Below are 17,325 nucleotides of genomic sequence, written 5' to 3'. Positions count from 1 at the left end.
CAACAGAAACAAAGTAATGCCCAAGAGGAAAAGACACACATATTAACATACAGACATTTATAAAGGATATTGAGAACACCTTTTTTACTCACCTTCTGTCCCCTCTGTCCAGCTTCCAGGTTTACCGTTCGCAGGAGTTCCCACGGTAACCGCAAGAGTTATTATGGATATCGCACGGATATCGCACTGGCCGCTATGTTCATATAAAGTTGCAATGCTCAACCACAAGTGTACAAGTCACTCTTGGAGAAATTCAAGCTTGCTTGAATTTTCTCCCGAGTCACCAAGTTACACGATTACCTGCCGTTAGCGCCACGGTGGTCCACGGTGGTCCACGAATGCCGTACTGTTATCGCACGAGGTTCCCACGATGTTAAACTCTGGTTAACTCTTGCGTCAAGTCGCCCCGTGAAAAAGCCCCATAAGAGTAGCCAAAATCAGTATATATTTCCACATCAAGATTATGAATGACTTGGAGGAGAACTGGCAGCTGATACATTTGCTGCCCTTGTCCGTCTTGGTGGTAGAGGACACAAAATCTTGTTGGACCAGCCAAAGCAAGGAGTGTACTGCATTGTTTTGGAAGCACACAATGCAGCCACATGACTATGGTAGAGGTGAGAAGGAATGTTTAGAATAATGGATAGAGAACCAATCAAGTGGGCTACTTTATCCTGGATGATGCTGAGTTTTTTTAGGATTGTTGGAGGCTCAGTCAATTCTATCCTCTTCCTGATGTGCATTGTAGTTGATGGAGAAGGTTTTGAATCTAAGGAGATGAGTCACTCACTGGAAGATACGCACTCTCTGCCTGGTCTACAAATACTGGAAACGTGGAAGTTCAAGCAGCATAGATAAATTATTGTTTCTGCTTCCACCACTTCCCCAGGCAACTACCACTCTCTTTGCAAAAAAAAGCCTCATAAATCTTCTTCAAACTTTACCCCCCTCAGTTTAATGGCAGAGTGGGGCAGCGGTAGAGTTGCTGCCTTACTCCAGATTCACCTCCAGATTCTGGGACAATTTCTTTCCAGCTGTTATCAGGCAACTGAATCATCCTGCCACAACCAGAGAGCAGTGCTGAACTACTATCTACCTCTCGATAGTACCTTCATCGTATTTTGCTGGCTTCACCTTGCACAAAACTTTATTCCCTTATCATGTATCTATACGTTATAAATGGCTCGATTGTAATCATAGATTGTCTTTCTGCTGACTGGATAGCATGCAACAAAAGCTTTTCACTATACCTTGGTACACGTGACAATAAACAAATCTAAAAAACAAAAACTAAATTACAACGCCAGAGATCCGAGTTCAATACCGACTACGGGTGCTGTCTGCACAGAGTTTGTACATTCTTTCTGTGACTTTCGGTAAGTCTTCTCTGGTTGGTCCAGTTTCCTCTAATATTCCAAAGAAGTGCAGATGTGTAGGTTAATTGGCACCTGTAAATTGCCCCAATAGTGTAGGATGCGCCAGATTGCACAATTTCAAGCTGAACAAATTCAGAAGCCCCCTACCGTGGGACGGGGGACACCCCCCTCCTACACCCTCCCCCCCTCGGTCGCTATGGTCCCTCGCAATTTCTCACTCTCAACTCTCACCCAATGTTGGCAGCCCTGATTTTACAAGCAGTGGGTGTACCCAAACTTGAGGTAGTTGGATGTTTATTAAATATGCAAATGGATTTTAAGGCTGTAAAAATAATCTAAATTCAAATTTTAACAAGAGACCTGAGTAAGGAAACAATGATACCTTGCCAGGAGATAGGATGTGCAACCAACTAATATTTAATTTAATTTTTATTTTTTCCTGCGGGTCAAGAGCACTTCTGGATTCCATGAATAATTGTTAGCTTTAGGAAACATAGAAACATAGAAAATAGGTGCAGGAGTAGGCCATTCGGCACTTTGAGCCAGCACCGCCATTCAATATGATCATGGCCAGATTTACTTTGATCAATAATTTTTTTGCCAATGTTTTTTTGCCAGATATCCTTTGTTCAATAATTGTTATTCAGGTTTCTACATGCTGTGTTCCTACTTTACAGCTTTCAATATAACTTATGATATTTATCAACTAGTCACCATGCCCTGAGATGTTACCTATTTCAAGTGATGTGGATTTGCCTCTGAAACATTTACCTTTCTCACATATCACCCCAGTCACTCTCCAAAACAACCCCACCCATCACTTACACATTCCTGCCTATTTCCTGGACGTTTGCATGGCAGGTCATCCAATCTCCAATTGTGAGGCCTGTCGATTTTGTGACAAGCAAGTGCCCTGGACGTCATCACAGAATGACAATAAGGATCTTTATTGCCTTTCCGAGATAACGTCAAAGGCACATGTCACAGTATTTATAGAATGGACTTTTAAAAGTATGTATCCACCTTAACTGTGCATATTTGAAAACCCAGAATTAATTCTGCCATATGCTCTGATCCAGATTATCTGACATAATGTTAAAAGAGATCATAGTAAATTATAATATGAGGACATAAAAGAAAACACATTTCTTTTCCAAGAGTGCTTCAGTCTTGCTGTACCTAGTTTGAGATATAATCGAAAAGTGGAGTTAAAATTGTGATGGAGAAGTATTGACCGACCCAACTTTCCTCACATTTTAAGTCAGGCTGCCCTGTGAATCGGTTTTCAGACCTATGAGAGACCCAAATCACATTCAAGGAAAGCTCTATGTTGTTATGATGGAGGCTTTACTGCATTTGGTCAAATCTTGTTAAGATTGAGGCAGTATTGTTTCTTAACTGAACAAATGCTGTTCCAACAAACATTCATTGTAATTTCCTCCAACCTGAAATTCTCCATGGTTGGTGGAATATATAATATCAGAAAGATAATCTATTATGTGCTACATTTCTGACCATATGAATACTTGTAAAATTACTCATACATCACTATAATTACTGGGGGCTTAATTAAGTTTGTGATTGAAAGAAAGACAATTTAATTTTGGTGTGGTGGTGGGGAGAGCATTGATTTATCCTATAACTTTTATGATGAAGACAATTAATTATTATGACCAATAGTGACTCCCAAGAACTGGAGTAATTTTATACATGTGTATCTTTAAAAGGGAATGGCGAAGAGAACTAAAAGAATGCAAATTGAAGAATTATTTAAAAATATGTAAGTAACAGTTAATAAGTTAATCAATATTGTGGAGGATGTTAAATGGCTTAATTCTATTGCCATTTCATTAAATTCTACTGCTTGTTATCTCTTTGCTGCAAACATATGGATATAACTACACCAGCTAACAAAACAACGTATTTTTGGTTACATTTCAGTTAATCAATTCCTCGACTCAAGCAAGTCAAGTTGAGTTGAGTTAATTGTGATGTCTACAAACAAGGTGAAGCATGGCTACAATGAAAATCTTGCTTGCAGCAGCCTCACAGGTACATAGGCTCAAGCGACAAACAAATGTGTAAATTATATGTAAATTAGAAATAAGTTACAACAGTGAAAACAAAAGATAGTACACAAAAAACAAGACATTTGGACAAAAATAACAATTCGAAAAACAAGTACACGGGAGTTTAAGAGATGGTCCGACCTGGTCCATTACAAGGTAGGATCAGGGTTGTGCAGCTTAGTGCAAGAATCTTATAGTTGTTGGGAAATAGCAGCTCCTGAACCTGGGTGGTGTGGGACTGTAGGCGTCTGTACCTCCTGCAGCGAGAAGAAGCCTGAATGCTGGGCTGAGCCCAAGACTTTAATCCGACATATGGCCCTCCAATGAAAACTGGCACTTTACGAAGTCCTTGGTTTTGCTGATATTGACCAACCAGTTGTTACAGCATCACTCAACCAGAGATCCCATCTAGCTCCTATACACTGAATCATCAACACTTGGGCTGATGACAGTGGTGCCATTGGTAAAGTTATAGATAGCATTGGAGCTGTGCTTAGTCACACAATCATGGGTATAAAGTGAGTAGAGCAGGGAGCTAAGTACCTTTGGGTGTACCTGTGTTTGATAGTGAGGAGGAAATATTTTCTTAAATCCAAACAAATATGTTTTGTTAAAACTTATCCTCTGATGAGTTTTAAATAAATAATGTTGAATGATTTTAGTGCCAAGCAAAGTAAGTCATAAATGTATTAGGTACACAAAAAAGCTGGAGAAACTCAGCGGGTGCAGCAGCATCCGTTATCTCATATGAGATAGCGTTATCTCATAAATGTATTATTTGTGTTGCACTCTTTACATTTTGAAGTATCCAAAATACTTTTTGTTCAACTTAATGTAGGGAGGAAGCTATGATTATGGAAGTAGTGTGTAATTTCTAAACACATTTTACAATTGGAAATTGGATTTAATAAAACTTTGCAGTTTATTATTATGTGCAGTTTATTATTCTGCAGTTTAGTGACCCTTCCTATTTTTAAGGACCAAAATCCTGATTTGTTTGCCAGAATATCTCTTTGTAATATTAATAACTATCTTATAGATCTTGAAATGCAGTTTGAGTGAGCTATATTTTTATGCCTGAAACTGTAATGCATGCATTCAATTTTATGTGTCCTTTAAATAATGTATAGGAGTCGATGTGAACATTTACACTATTGCTGTAGGAACATGGACATTTAGTGCAGTGATACAGAAGTAGTATTTACATTATTAATCAATGATGTTTGTAAAAGAGAGAATTAGAAAACTTGAAACAAAATTAATTTTTTAAATAAGAAAGAAAAATTTGACAAGTAGCAGTGAAACATTTTCTTCCCTAATTCAGGCTTCTTGATATGTTTTGGCACTAGAGGCTCAAGATAGAATCAAACGTGAGAATACACTTGACATCCTGAAGAATCTGGAAAACAGTCAACACATCCACCCCACTCCCCCCCGCCCCACAATCCAACAACACCGTCACTACCGCAAACCCTATTGCTATGTTGATACGATTGTGGTGGATGTTCCTGGTAAGCGTCATTTTGCTTCCCTTCTTCAAAAGATTAACCCTCAGGGTTGCAGTGAATGGCTCGGAAATAGCAACAGCTGCCACTGAAGCTTGAGATACTTCACATACTTGATTGGCCTTAACTTGAATCACCATGAATTGATACAGAAAGAATGAATTTGATTATTCTTCTGAATTAATTCATTATTCATGGTTTAACACTGCCCTGGAGCATTTCTATTTTCTTATCTTATAACTTGTTCAAAGCAGACCTTTCAACCAAACTGATAAAAAATAAAGGGCGTTATTTCCATAGTATACCCTCAGTTTTGTAATGATTTTTATTTCATAACTTTCAAACAATTAAAACAGGAACTGAAGTAGTCGGAGCAATGTATGAAGCATATAGGAGAAATGTTCAAACATTTATTTTTAAAGCTGTTGTGGCTTTACAAATAAAAGTAAATGTAAACAGTGGGAAACACAAATACACAAGCATTGAAATTGTCGTTTGATACAAACCAGAATGGATGGTGGGAGTAGCCCTGAGCTTTGTTTCAGAACTTGTAAGAGGCTTTGGCACAGTATCAGACTGCTGGAAAGGCAACTCAGCAGGGGATAGAGTATCCAATGGTTTACCATTGGTTGTGCTTTCTAACACAGGGCAAACTTGTTTGACATTTATGTTTTTTTTAAACTCCCAATATACGATCTTCTCTCTGTTTGACAAAAAAGAAAAACCTTTCAGTAAAATAATCCATGCTTTACATCATCACTTTAGTTGCATACTGCAGTTATAACTTTCCATAATGTAAAATATAGAGAAATGTCATGTTTCAAAAGAGATTACTATTTTGATGATCTTATAAGCACACTTCTTACTGAAATAATTTCAAGCTACTAAAAAACTACTTTATTGTGGCACATATGTAACCTAAATGCTTCAAACTTTGACAGCATTCCAGAACACAACAACATTATGTAACATATTATTATGTTGATAATAATATCATAGATAGAAGACTACGCGTGGTAAAATTGAAAGCCCTATAGTTATTTGTAACACATGACTATCAAAGAACTGGTTTGCGTTGACGGGGGAGGGGAGTGGAACTATCTCAGTACTTCCAGGTTTCATAATAAATTAGCTATCATGACCATGTAATAGCATTAAAGTCAACATTGTGGTCTTCATAGGAAATTAATATGCATCATCAGTGATAATATAATTTGTAGGCAAAATTGCTTCCTTTTAAAATAGCATTGGTGTTTGCTGTTAAATATTAATATTACATGATATGTTTCATAATATTTAGATCTTGTAGTGACTTATTTCCCCTATTAAAGCCGTATGCATCAAACTCCCTATCTCTATACCAACTAAAATAATGGCTATTATTTGTTATGATTTACTTAATGATCTGAAAACAAAATCTTGAGGGGAACGTGGGCAACTTTTTTTAGTGTTACCAAAGTTATTAAGAATTGGGAATATTTGCTATGCCCAACTCATTTCTACTATTTTAGTAGATGTGATACATTTTGAACATCACAGAAAGCATGCAGGTTGCCTTAGGAAAGAAGGACACAGCAAGAAGAAAGCAGCTTATATTTAATATTGATGTCCTCAGAGTATGATCTTTACTTGTTACTGAAGCATGGGGTGTGTGCATTTCTTAGAAATTGTCTTTGATTCATCAGTGTTTGGCGGTTTCTCATGGACAGTGGAAAGACCAATGAAATCTAAAAGTATTGCTCTTCGATATATATTTTTTCCATGCCTGCTTTTCATGTGAACTGTGTGAATTCTCAGCTGTGTTTGCCTGGTAGATTATTATTACTTTTGCAGTAAGGGGCATGGTTCAAAATTAAATCAATTTTACCCTAAAGGTCTACAAAGGCCCCGTCTTTCAACAGTAGGGGGTTTAATTTCCTTTGCTAGTGCACTGGTGAAGAGTGTTGAGTAAAATTCCTTTGTGCTCCACTTTAAAACAATCATAAACCTGTTTAAAATAAAAAAAAAAATTAAAAGCAGCATAATAGTAGTGGAGCAAAATAATTTTACCGAAACTCTTTATTGATGCCCATAAATATGAAATTAAACATCTATATGACTGCAGTTAGCTATGTTGAACATTATAACATTTTTCATTTTGCATACGATAGCAAGGCTTGTGCCAAAAACAAATAGGCACTTGAGCTGATGTTTACCACACACAAAATAGAAGTGAGCATACTCTGATTAGGACTATAATGGGATCGGGAAGTGGGCATCCCATTTATACATAAAAACATACAGAATCGAAGCTAGAGGAAGACATTTGGCCCCTCATGCCTTCTCTGCTATTCAATAAGAAAATGGTTAATCTTTCATGTCTGAACTGCCACAACTCCATATCCTTTAATTCATGTAATATTTAAAAACTTTTGAATGGAACTTCTAAATTTTTGGCCATAGAACAAATGTAGCAGCTATGAAACTAAAATTACTCCCTTCATGTCCTCAAAATAGCAGGTTAGCTGGGATATAACAGTGATGTGATGCACTAAGTTCTGTTTGTGGAATATGCCCACCTACACATATATTTGGAATGTATTTATAAGAACGTGTCTTGTATATCACAAACGGGACGACCTCTACAAATGCTAATGCATTTCACACATTTCACCTCCTTAATTTCAAGTAAATTTGATCTAACTGTGCTTATGATGTCACATGACAGTACAGCAAGCTGAGTCAACAATTTAAAATAGTGTATCAAATTATTGTGGTGATGGTTTCACAACCATCTTAGTTGGTAACCATCTAATAGAACAGGGAATTATTTATTGTATGTATGAAATGTATTTATCAGATATCCAGAAAGCATTTCTTGAAGATTCTATAAAACACTATCAGCTAAAACTGCTCATAAATTGAAAGCAATTCAATGAAGTGGGTGGAAATTATCCCAATGGCAGGAGATAGAGAGTAGGGAAATGGTCAGCTACTCGGACGCAAGGATGTGAATTGAGATGTCCCATGCTGTTACGTTTCACCTGAATGATAAACAATTCTGTCAATTACCTAAAGGTCAATTTTACTGTAGCTAATGCAGGGGCAACATTAAATTCTAAAGAGATATTAATAAATTATGCAAATTAACAACATTATGTTAAATAGATTTAAATCTGCGTAAATGAGATTTAGGAAGTTTATAATAGACTATTCTTTAAGTGTTGAAAATCTAGAAAAATATATTTCCGAGGAGCCTTGGCCAACCAGATACTTAAACAACAGTCAAATGGAATGTTGGTGTTCTTAATAAGAGTATCATTGTACTAAGGTTGGAAAATAATGCAATATATACTCAACCCAAGCGCAAAACAGTTTGGAAAGATCTCAGTTGGAGTGCTATAAATAAGAACAAAAATGGTAATACAGAATTGGCGCAGTGTCCACTGTTGTTCTTTCTTTATATAAATGATTAGGATATGAATGCAGATGGCATAACCATATAACCATATAACCATATAACAATTACAGCACGGAAACAGGCCATCTCGGCCCTACAAGTCCGCGCCGAACAATTTTTTTCCCTTAGTCCCACCTGCCTGCACTCATACCATAACCCTCCATTCCCTTCTCATCCATATGCCTATCCAATTTATTCTTAAATGATACCAATGAACCTGCCGCCACCACTTCCACTGGAAGCTCATTCCACACCGCTACCACTCTCTGAGTAAAGAAGTTCCCCCTCATGTTACCCCTAAACTTCTGTCCCTTAATTCTGAAGTCATGTCCTCTTGTTTGAATCTTCCCTATTCTCAAAGGGAAAAGCTTGATCACATCAACTCTGTCTATCCCTCTCATCATTTTAAAGACCTCTATCAAGTCCCCCCTTAACCTTCTGCGCTCCAGAGAATAAAGACCTAACTTATTCAACCTATCTCTGTAACAAATAGTTAGTAAGTTTGTAAGTTAGTAAGTTAGTAAGTTAGTAACTAATGGTTAGTAAGTTTGTGGAAGATGTTAAAATTGGTGATATAGTAGATAGTGCTAAAGGTTATGTAAGATTACAATGTGTTCTTGATAACCTGGCCTATGGGTGATGAATGACAGATGGGGTTTAAATCAGTTTAAATACGAGGTAAGACAAATCAGAAGAGAACTTGCATAGTAAATGATAGGATCCTCGGGAAAATTATTGGATAGAAAGACCAACGGGTGCAACTACATATTTATATTGCTACACAATTAGGCAAGGTATTGAATAAAGTGTTTGGCATACTTGCCTTCATTGACTAGGGAATTAAACACAGGCGTTGGGATGGCATGTTACTGCTGTACAAGACGTTGGTAATGGCACATTTGAAGAACTGTGCACAGTACTGGCTTCCCGGTTATAGGAAGGATGTCATTGAACTGGAAAGGGTATAAAGATTTACAAGTATAAGACTGGGTCTGGAGGTTTTGAGTTACAAGGAGAGGCTGGGTAGCTATTTTATATTCCCCTTATAGTAGAGGTGGCTGAGAGGTGGTCTTATAGGGCAGGAGGATCTAAAACTAGAAGGCAAAGATTTAAGGTGATAGTGGATAGGGACCCGAGGGGCAAGTTTTTCACACTGTTTGGAGTGGGTCAGTGAAAAGAGATGCCTGAAAAAGTGATAGAGGCGGGTAGTATTACAACATTTAGAAGGCATTATGACATATACATAGATTGGGATATGGGCCAGGCACAGGCAATTATGAGGTCAACTTTTTCATACAGAACAGGGTGCATGCATGGAATGAGCAACCAGGTTATGTGGTAGGGGCGGGTACAATTATGACATTTAAAGGACATTTGGACAGGTAGATGGATAGGAAAGGTTGAGAGGGAAATGGGCCAGTTGCAGCAACTGGAACTTGCTCAGCAAAGCAACTTGGTCACCATGGACTAGTTGGGTCTAAGGGCCTGTTTTAGTGTTGTACAGTTCTGTCAATCTATATTACTAAATCTCTGATCTTGACCGCTTTTGGCCCACTGTGCTGCGATTTCCGGCAGAACGCCACTGCCTACGGCCGTCATTTTTGGCCACCTCGCTCAGAGCCCCACTCCGCCTTACGGGTGCGGAAGATTTTTCCCATCGATGACAAATCAGAAATATATTAATATTTTTTTTAAATTCACCATTCTCTCTGCTGCCCCTGCTGGAGGGAGGGGGAGGGACTATAAAACCAGGAAGTAGTGTGCCTCACTCACTCTCTGCAAGATGGATGAAGCCAAGGGTCATGTCTTTCTGAGCTCTGAATAACACTGAATAAATGTCTACACAACTGTGAGGACCCTTAATGTGGTTTGAAAATGAAAATATGGTTTGTTTGAAGTAAAAAGGCACTGCCTGCAAATGGTTGTTTGGGTGCTTTGGCTTGAAGTTGAAAGGCACTACATACTGCAAATGGTGGCTTGGGTGATTTGGCTTGGATGAAACACACTATTTACAGCAAATGGTGGCTTGGGAGCTTTGGTTTAAAGTTGAAAGCCACTACGTATTGCAAATGGTGGCTTGGGAGCTTTGGCTTGAAGTTTAAAAAAACCAACCATTCTCTCTGCTGCACCTGCTGGAGGGAGGAGGAGGGACTATAAAACCAGGAAGTGGTGTGCCTCACTCAGTCTCTGCAAGGGATGAAGCCAAGGGTCACGTCTCTATGAGCTCTGAATAACACTGAACAAATGTCTACACAACTGTGAGTACCCTTAATGTGGTTTTTCAACTCAGAAGGCTTGAAGTTGAAAGGCACTACTTACTGCAAATGGTGGCTTGGGTGCTTTGGCTTGAGGTTGCACTATTTACTGCAAATGGTGGCTTGGGTGCTTTGGCTTGAAGTTGAAAGGCACTACTTATTGCAAATGTTGGCTTGGGTGCTTTGGCTTGAGGTTGCACTATTTACTGCAAATGGTGGCTTGGGTGCTTTGGCTTGAAGTTGAAAGGCACTACTTATTGCAAATGGTGGCTTGGGTGCTTTGGCTTGAAGTTGAAAGGCACTTCTTACTGCAAATGGTGGCTTGGGAGCATTGGCTTGAAGTTGAAAGGCACTAGTTACTGCAAATGGTGGCTTGGGTGTTTTGCTTGAAGTTGAAAGGCACTACTTACTGCACATGGTGGCTTGGGTATTTGGCTTGAAGTTGAAAGGCACGACTTACTGCAAATGGTGGCTTGGGAGATTTGGTTTAAAGTTGAAAGGCACTACTTACTGCAAATGGTGGCTTGGGAGCTTTGGCTTGAAGTTTAAAAAAAATCACCATTCTCTCTACTGCACCTGCTGGAGGGAGGGGGTGGGACTATAAAACCAGGATGTGGTGTGCCTCACAGTCTCTGCAAGATGGATGAAGCCAAGGGTCGCGTCTCTCTGAGCTCTGAATAACACTGAACGAATGTCCACACAACTGAGTACCCTTAATGTGGTTTGAAAATGAAAATATGGTTTGTTTGAAGTAAAAAGGCACTGCCTGCAAATGGTTGTTTGGGTGCTTTGCTTGAAATTGAAAGGCACTACTTACTGCAAATGGTGGCTTGGGTGCTTTGGCTTGAAGTTGAAAGGCACTACTTACTTCAAATGGTGGCTTGGGTGCTTTGGCTTGAAGTTGAAAGGCACTTCTTACTGCAAATGGTGGCTTGGGTGCTTTGGCTTCAAGTTGAAAGGCACTACTTTTACTGCAAATGGTGGCATGAGGGTGAAAGGTACTACTTACTGCAAATGGTGGCTTGGGTGCTTTGGCTTGAAGTTGAAAGGCACTACTTACTGCAAATGATGGCTTGCGTGCTTTGGCTTGAGGTTGCACTATTTACTGCAAATGGTGGCTTGGGTGCTTTGGCTTGAAGTTGAAAGGCACTACTTATTGCAAATGGTGGCTTGGGTGATTTGACTTGAAGTTGAAAGGCACTTCTTACTGCAAATGGTGGCTTGGGAGCTTTGGCTTGAAGTTGAAAGGCACTACTTACTGCAAATGGTGGCGGGTGTTTTGCTTGAAGTTGAAAGGCACTACTTACTGCACATGTTGGCTTGGGTATTTGGCTTGAAGTTGCAAGGCACTACTTACTGCAAATGGTGGCATGAAGTTGAAAGGCACTACTTACTGCAGATGGTGGCTTGGGTGCTTTGGCTTGAAGTTGAAAGGCACTACTTACTGCAAATGGCGGCGTGGGTGCTTTGGCTTGAAGTTAAAAGGCACTACTGCAAATGCACTTACTTCCTGTTTGCACTCTATATTGATTTTAGATAAAACGCTAACATTTACGGCTCTGATTTTTGGCAATCTTACTCGGTTCCCCCTCCGCTGAGCAGGTGCAGAGAATTCTTCCCATCAATGAAAAATAAAAGTGTTATTGGTGTTTAAAAAATGTTGAGAATCTCTCTCCTCTCAATCACGCCCTGAAAGCCATACCTTTTCCGGTGGGAGGGGGAGGGGGAGGGGTTCGAAAACCCGGAAGTGTGCGTGTGGCTCAGTCTCTGCATGATGGGGGAGGGAGAGGTCATGACTCTGTCTGAGCTGTGAATCAACTGAACTCACTGAATGTCTACTGAACTGTGGGTTTGGTGTTTTGTGTGGTTTTATGGTGGTTTCACCCTGCATGAAATGGTATGAAGCTGCATTTGAATTTGGTGGCCTTGCACCCTGCTTGAAGTGGAATGAAACTGCACTTGAATTTGGCGGCCTTGCATCCTGCTTGAAGTGGTATGAAACTGCACATGAATTTGGTGGCCTTGGATCCAGATTGAAGTGGTATGAAACTGCATGAATTTGGTGGCCTTGCACCCTGCTTGAAGTGGTTGGAAACTGCACTTGAATTCGGTGGCCTTGCACCCTGCTCATAGTGGTAAGAAACTGCACTTGAATTTGGTGGCCTTGCACCCTGCTTGAAATGGTAGGAACATGGATTTGAATTTGGTGGCCTTGCACCCTGCTTGAAATGGAATTTTAAGGAATAGTCATGAGTCAACTGCCAGCCCACCAGCCGTGAGTGAACTGCCAGCAGATCAGGCTTGAGGGACTGAGCTGCCACCCCAAGAACCCATACCAGCACTCCAGAAAGCCCCCCCACTGGCCACCAATATTGGAATTGGTGGAGAGGTGGAATATTGCATCGGGGGACCAGCCCTCCCGTGTGAACATGGGACCCAACGGGTCCCACTTAGTATAGTTATTCTATAGATATAAGATAAATTAAGAACAGCTTAACCTAGTTATCCTTGTGGAATTATAGCTTGCTGAAAACATGCCAGACCTCTCCATCATCAGCCCTGGTTAAATCCTAACTCAGTGATATGGGGGAGTAGGAGGTCAGCTTTGACCCTAGAACAAAGCAAGTCTTGTGGCATCAGGACAAAACAAACAAATACATTTTCTCCAAATTACCACCTTCTGATTAATTATAAAGGATTAATTGATATTCATCCACATTCAAATTAACTTGAAATAAACACTACAATTTGCAAAGGCACACATCTACTTTGCTTGGTGATTTCAATATCCGTCACCAGGAGTAGATAGGAAGGAAGTCTACCCATTGAAATGTTGGGTTTCAATGGGTGGACGTTGAATGTCTACCATTGAAAGCAGGAAATCTAGATTGCTCAGCTTTAAGACATGTTTTTATCTAAGTTATGGGTGAGGAATCAGAATACTGGAGAATGGCTAATATTTCTGTATTTTAAATGGGTGGTAGGGATAAATATAATAGGGATAGGAAACAAAAAGCCAACAAAACTTGCATCAATAGTAAGGAAAGTATTGGAAAACATTTTGGTGGGGGGAATCTATGTTCACTTGGAAGATTAATTGCCATGCTTTTGGTGCAGGGGAACTCCTGACTCACAAATGTGCATTTATCTTTGAGGAGGTGACTGAGAAAATCTATGAAGGCAGCTAGTCGATGTGACTTGCATGGATTTTAGTAAGCCGCTTGCCAAAGTTTCCTATGATAGGTTAGCCTGAAAGGTTAGGATGCATGGAATGCAACATCTGCTAACAAACTGGATCCATTATCGGTTGGGCGATAGGAGGCAGAGGGTGATGAGTGAAGGTTTTTTTTTCCTGACCAGAGCTTTTTCTCTGTGATATACATATAAGTGACGTGGATGAGACCATAGGTGGAGTGTTGGTAAGTTCGCTGATGACACAAAAATCGGTGGATTAGTAGACAGTGATGATGGTTGTGAAAGGATACAGATGGATGTAAATCAATTGGAAAACTGTGTGTAGTGGTAGGAATTGGAATTTAATTCAGTCAAGTGTGAGGTTGTGCATTTTGGGGCGACAAATACTAATAGGACAAGTAGAGTAAATGGGAAGGGCCTCATGCGTTGATGTGGTGAGGGACTTAGAGCATGTTCATAGTTTCTTGAAACTGACAATGTAGGCGGATAGTATAATAAAGAAAGTACTTGGCATGCTTGCCTTCATTGGCCAAGGCATTAAGTATAAGAGTTGGAATGTCCTGCTGCAGCTGGACAAAACATTGGTCAGAGTTAACTTGGAGTATTGTGTATAGTTCACCACTTTACACGAAAAATATAGTGGCACTCAAAAGAGTGCAGAAGAGATTCACCAGGATTTCACTTAGAATGGAGGGCTTTACTTATAAAGAAAAATTGTATAAGATGGGTTGATACTAATTGCAATGTCAGAGGTTGAAGTGTGATCTTATTGAGGCTTATTAAGTTATGAGAGGTATAGCTAAGATATATGATCTGTCTTTTTCATAAGCAGGGACAGTTAACGATAAATAATAAACCTGTCCTTGCCAAAGATCTCCAGATATTGAAAACAAATGAAGAAAATGATGCTTGGTCAAATATTAATTTAATATTATCGGAAAAAGTGGATCAATCAGGTGTTGCTGAATGACTGACTGTTTAAGAATATTCTTGCATTGTTTTAAGCTTTCACACAGAGCTAGAACTTACTAACTTTGGCAAACAATCCCCTGAACTACATAGTAAGTATCACTCCCTCCGTACCAACGTGGAAAATACTGCCTAAATTTTGCCGATTTGCTTTTGGTTTCAGATTTGCCCCCTCAAGTTGTCCTGAATTCTAAATTGCAAGACTACATTATGGAAGAGTATTGCATGTGATCATGCCTGAGTATGGACCTGATGTAACAGCTGTTTTCTGGCAGCTGCCACACCAGTTAAAATCATTAATATTTTTGTCATTCAGAAACTTTAAAAACAATTGATAATCAACAAGAAGATTAACACACTTTAATGAATATCACAGACTTCAAACGATTAAAATGCTTACCTCTGTATCTCTCAGTTTTTGCCTGATGGTTCATTTAACCTTGTGAAGGTTCAGCAGCCAAATGAAGAGCTGGAGACTTGGCAGAAGAGTGTACTCTGCCACTGGAGATCAGTGCTGGAATGGTCAGGAAATCAGGGGTTAAGAGCAGCCGACACTTTTGGGATATCTGCATTCACAGGTAAATCAGAAATTTGACGGCACTTACAAAAATTAACTAATTTAACTATTTTTGTCAAGAAATTAATTTGGCCTTAAAATCCTGATATCTTGTACATTAATATGGATGTTGACTCAGTTATTTTCAACAGGATAAGGTCTTCCTGGAAATAACTGAAAAGGATTGGCTGGAAATTCACCCTTGGTCAGCAGCACTAAACTAGAGCTTCAATAGATGTTCATGAAATTAATTTTGGGTATATTATGACACTGGGCAGATAATGCACTGGTACATAGTACCGCCAACCATGGATTAATTTTTGGGAGGGTATGCTATTAATACTTAATATATTTATTAAACCTTAATTTCACAACCATTTTCTAGATAGATATTAAATATATAATGGCACAAACTAGACAAATATTCCTTTGTACTAAGTTTTTCAGAGGTTAGTTTCATTGATAGTACTTCCATTTACGTTGACATTGATTCATTTGACACCTTATGTTTCTGGAACCAGCTAACTAGTATCTAAAAATAAAGTCTCGCTTTCCCCTTAATTACTATCTGCCAAAAAAGTGGACAGACTCTTACATCCAACAGTTAGAAGTCCCAATACAATTCATCCTATTGTAACCACCAGGAGTCAACCAAATATAATGGGACTTCTTGTTCTCCTTTTCACTATAGAACAATAAAATATTGGTGCGACAGGCAGTCATTTCTTTAATTATCAACACAAATCCTGTCTGGTGTGTTATCTCGTTGGTGAAAGAGTCAAGGACAGCTTGGCAAAACCCTTGAGAATGGGGGTCTTACTTGCTGTTTGTATTTACCCAGAGTTAGGGCAGTTTCTGGGCTTTAACGTGGAGCATGAGCCCAATCTTCAAGACACAACTCAGCACAGATGTAGCAGATGGCAGGTAAATCTTTCTTACCTGTGCAAATGTCTTTAAACTGTTGTTATTGTATCAGCATCAACAATATCTTGTATTTAACTGCAACCCAATGTCCCAACTCCTATACTTGTTTCCCTGACTTATGAATGCGAGCATTCCACAAGCCTTCTTCATCATCTAATCCATCAGCATCAGAAGTAGCAAAGTTTTTCAAGTGGGAGGACCATTCACATGGACATTGCCAACAGAGTGGTGGTACCTTTGCTTATACCTCCCATTTTCAGTGTCTAGATCAGTATTTATGGTCTCCTTATAACATTTCTTCTGATTTCCATGAAGATTTGGGCTTTGACTCAGTCGTGAAGAGAGAACTTGGTGAGAAAGCAAACACCTGACATTCCAGCAAAACCAGTCTTTGAAAACAATGATAGAAAGGCATTGGGTGAACTCCGGCATCGGGTGAACACTCCTTAAACTAATGAACCCAAAGCAAAATGATCAGAGCTAAGTTTGAATTTAATCCTAAAACAAAATGAGCTGATATATTTTAGGAGGACGAATACATTCATGATGTACACAATGATTGATAACATTCTAAGAAGTATTAACAAGCAAAATGGATCTCGAAGTTCATGCGTAATGTGTTCTGTTTTGGTCACCACAATTTCAAAAGATTATTAAGGAATCAAGGTCCAGAAAAGATTTACCAGAATGACACCAGGTATTAATGTTTATATGATAACAGATTGGAGAAGCTGAAGCTGTTCTTTTTGGAGCAGTAAATCTAATAGAGGTGCTCAAAATTGTGAATAATGTTGTTAAAAGTGCATAAAGATCAGTTGTTTCCAGCAGCAGAAAGATTAGCAACTTGAGGGGATAGTTTAAGGTGCTTGACATGAGGAAACATTGTTTTAATACACCAGCTTATTGTAATCAGGAACACTCTGTCTGATAACATGACAGGAGCAGATTCTGGAGTGACAAAGTTACTCTGCAGAATATTTTTCTTGATCTTCCATTCCAAATACAGGCAACTTGGGGTGGAATAGAGTAAATTATTA

General features: G+C 39.1%; 1 long non-coding RNA gene across 1 annotated transcript in view; it reads right to left on the bottom strand.

The window, feature by feature from the left end:
* Nucleotides 1–4,850: 4,850 nt before the first annotated feature.
* Nucleotides 4,851–17,325, bottom strand: part of LOC116979934 — a 60,287-nt gene continuing 47,812 nt past the window's right edge. The window contains exons 2-3 of the long non-coding RNA XR_004413805.1: nucleotides 15,209–15,322; nucleotides 4,851–5,653 (exon numbers count right to left, since the gene is read on the bottom strand). This is a non-coding gene — a long non-coding RNA (uncharacterized LOC116979934). The remainder of the gene's footprint in view (nucleotides 5,654–15,208; nucleotides 15,323–17,325) is intronic.

Source organism: Amblyraja radiata, chromosome 13, assembly GCF_010909765.2.
Source record: "Amblyraja radiata isolate CabotCenter1 chromosome 13, sAmbRad1.1.pri, whole genome shotgun sequence".
Taxonomy (NCBI): domain Eukaryota; kingdom Metazoa; phylum Chordata; class Chondrichthyes; order Rajiformes; family Rajidae; genus Amblyraja; species Amblyraja radiata.
The sequence above is the reverse complement of the archived record's forward strand: the minus strand, read 5'-3'. Positions and strand labels throughout refer to the sequence as shown.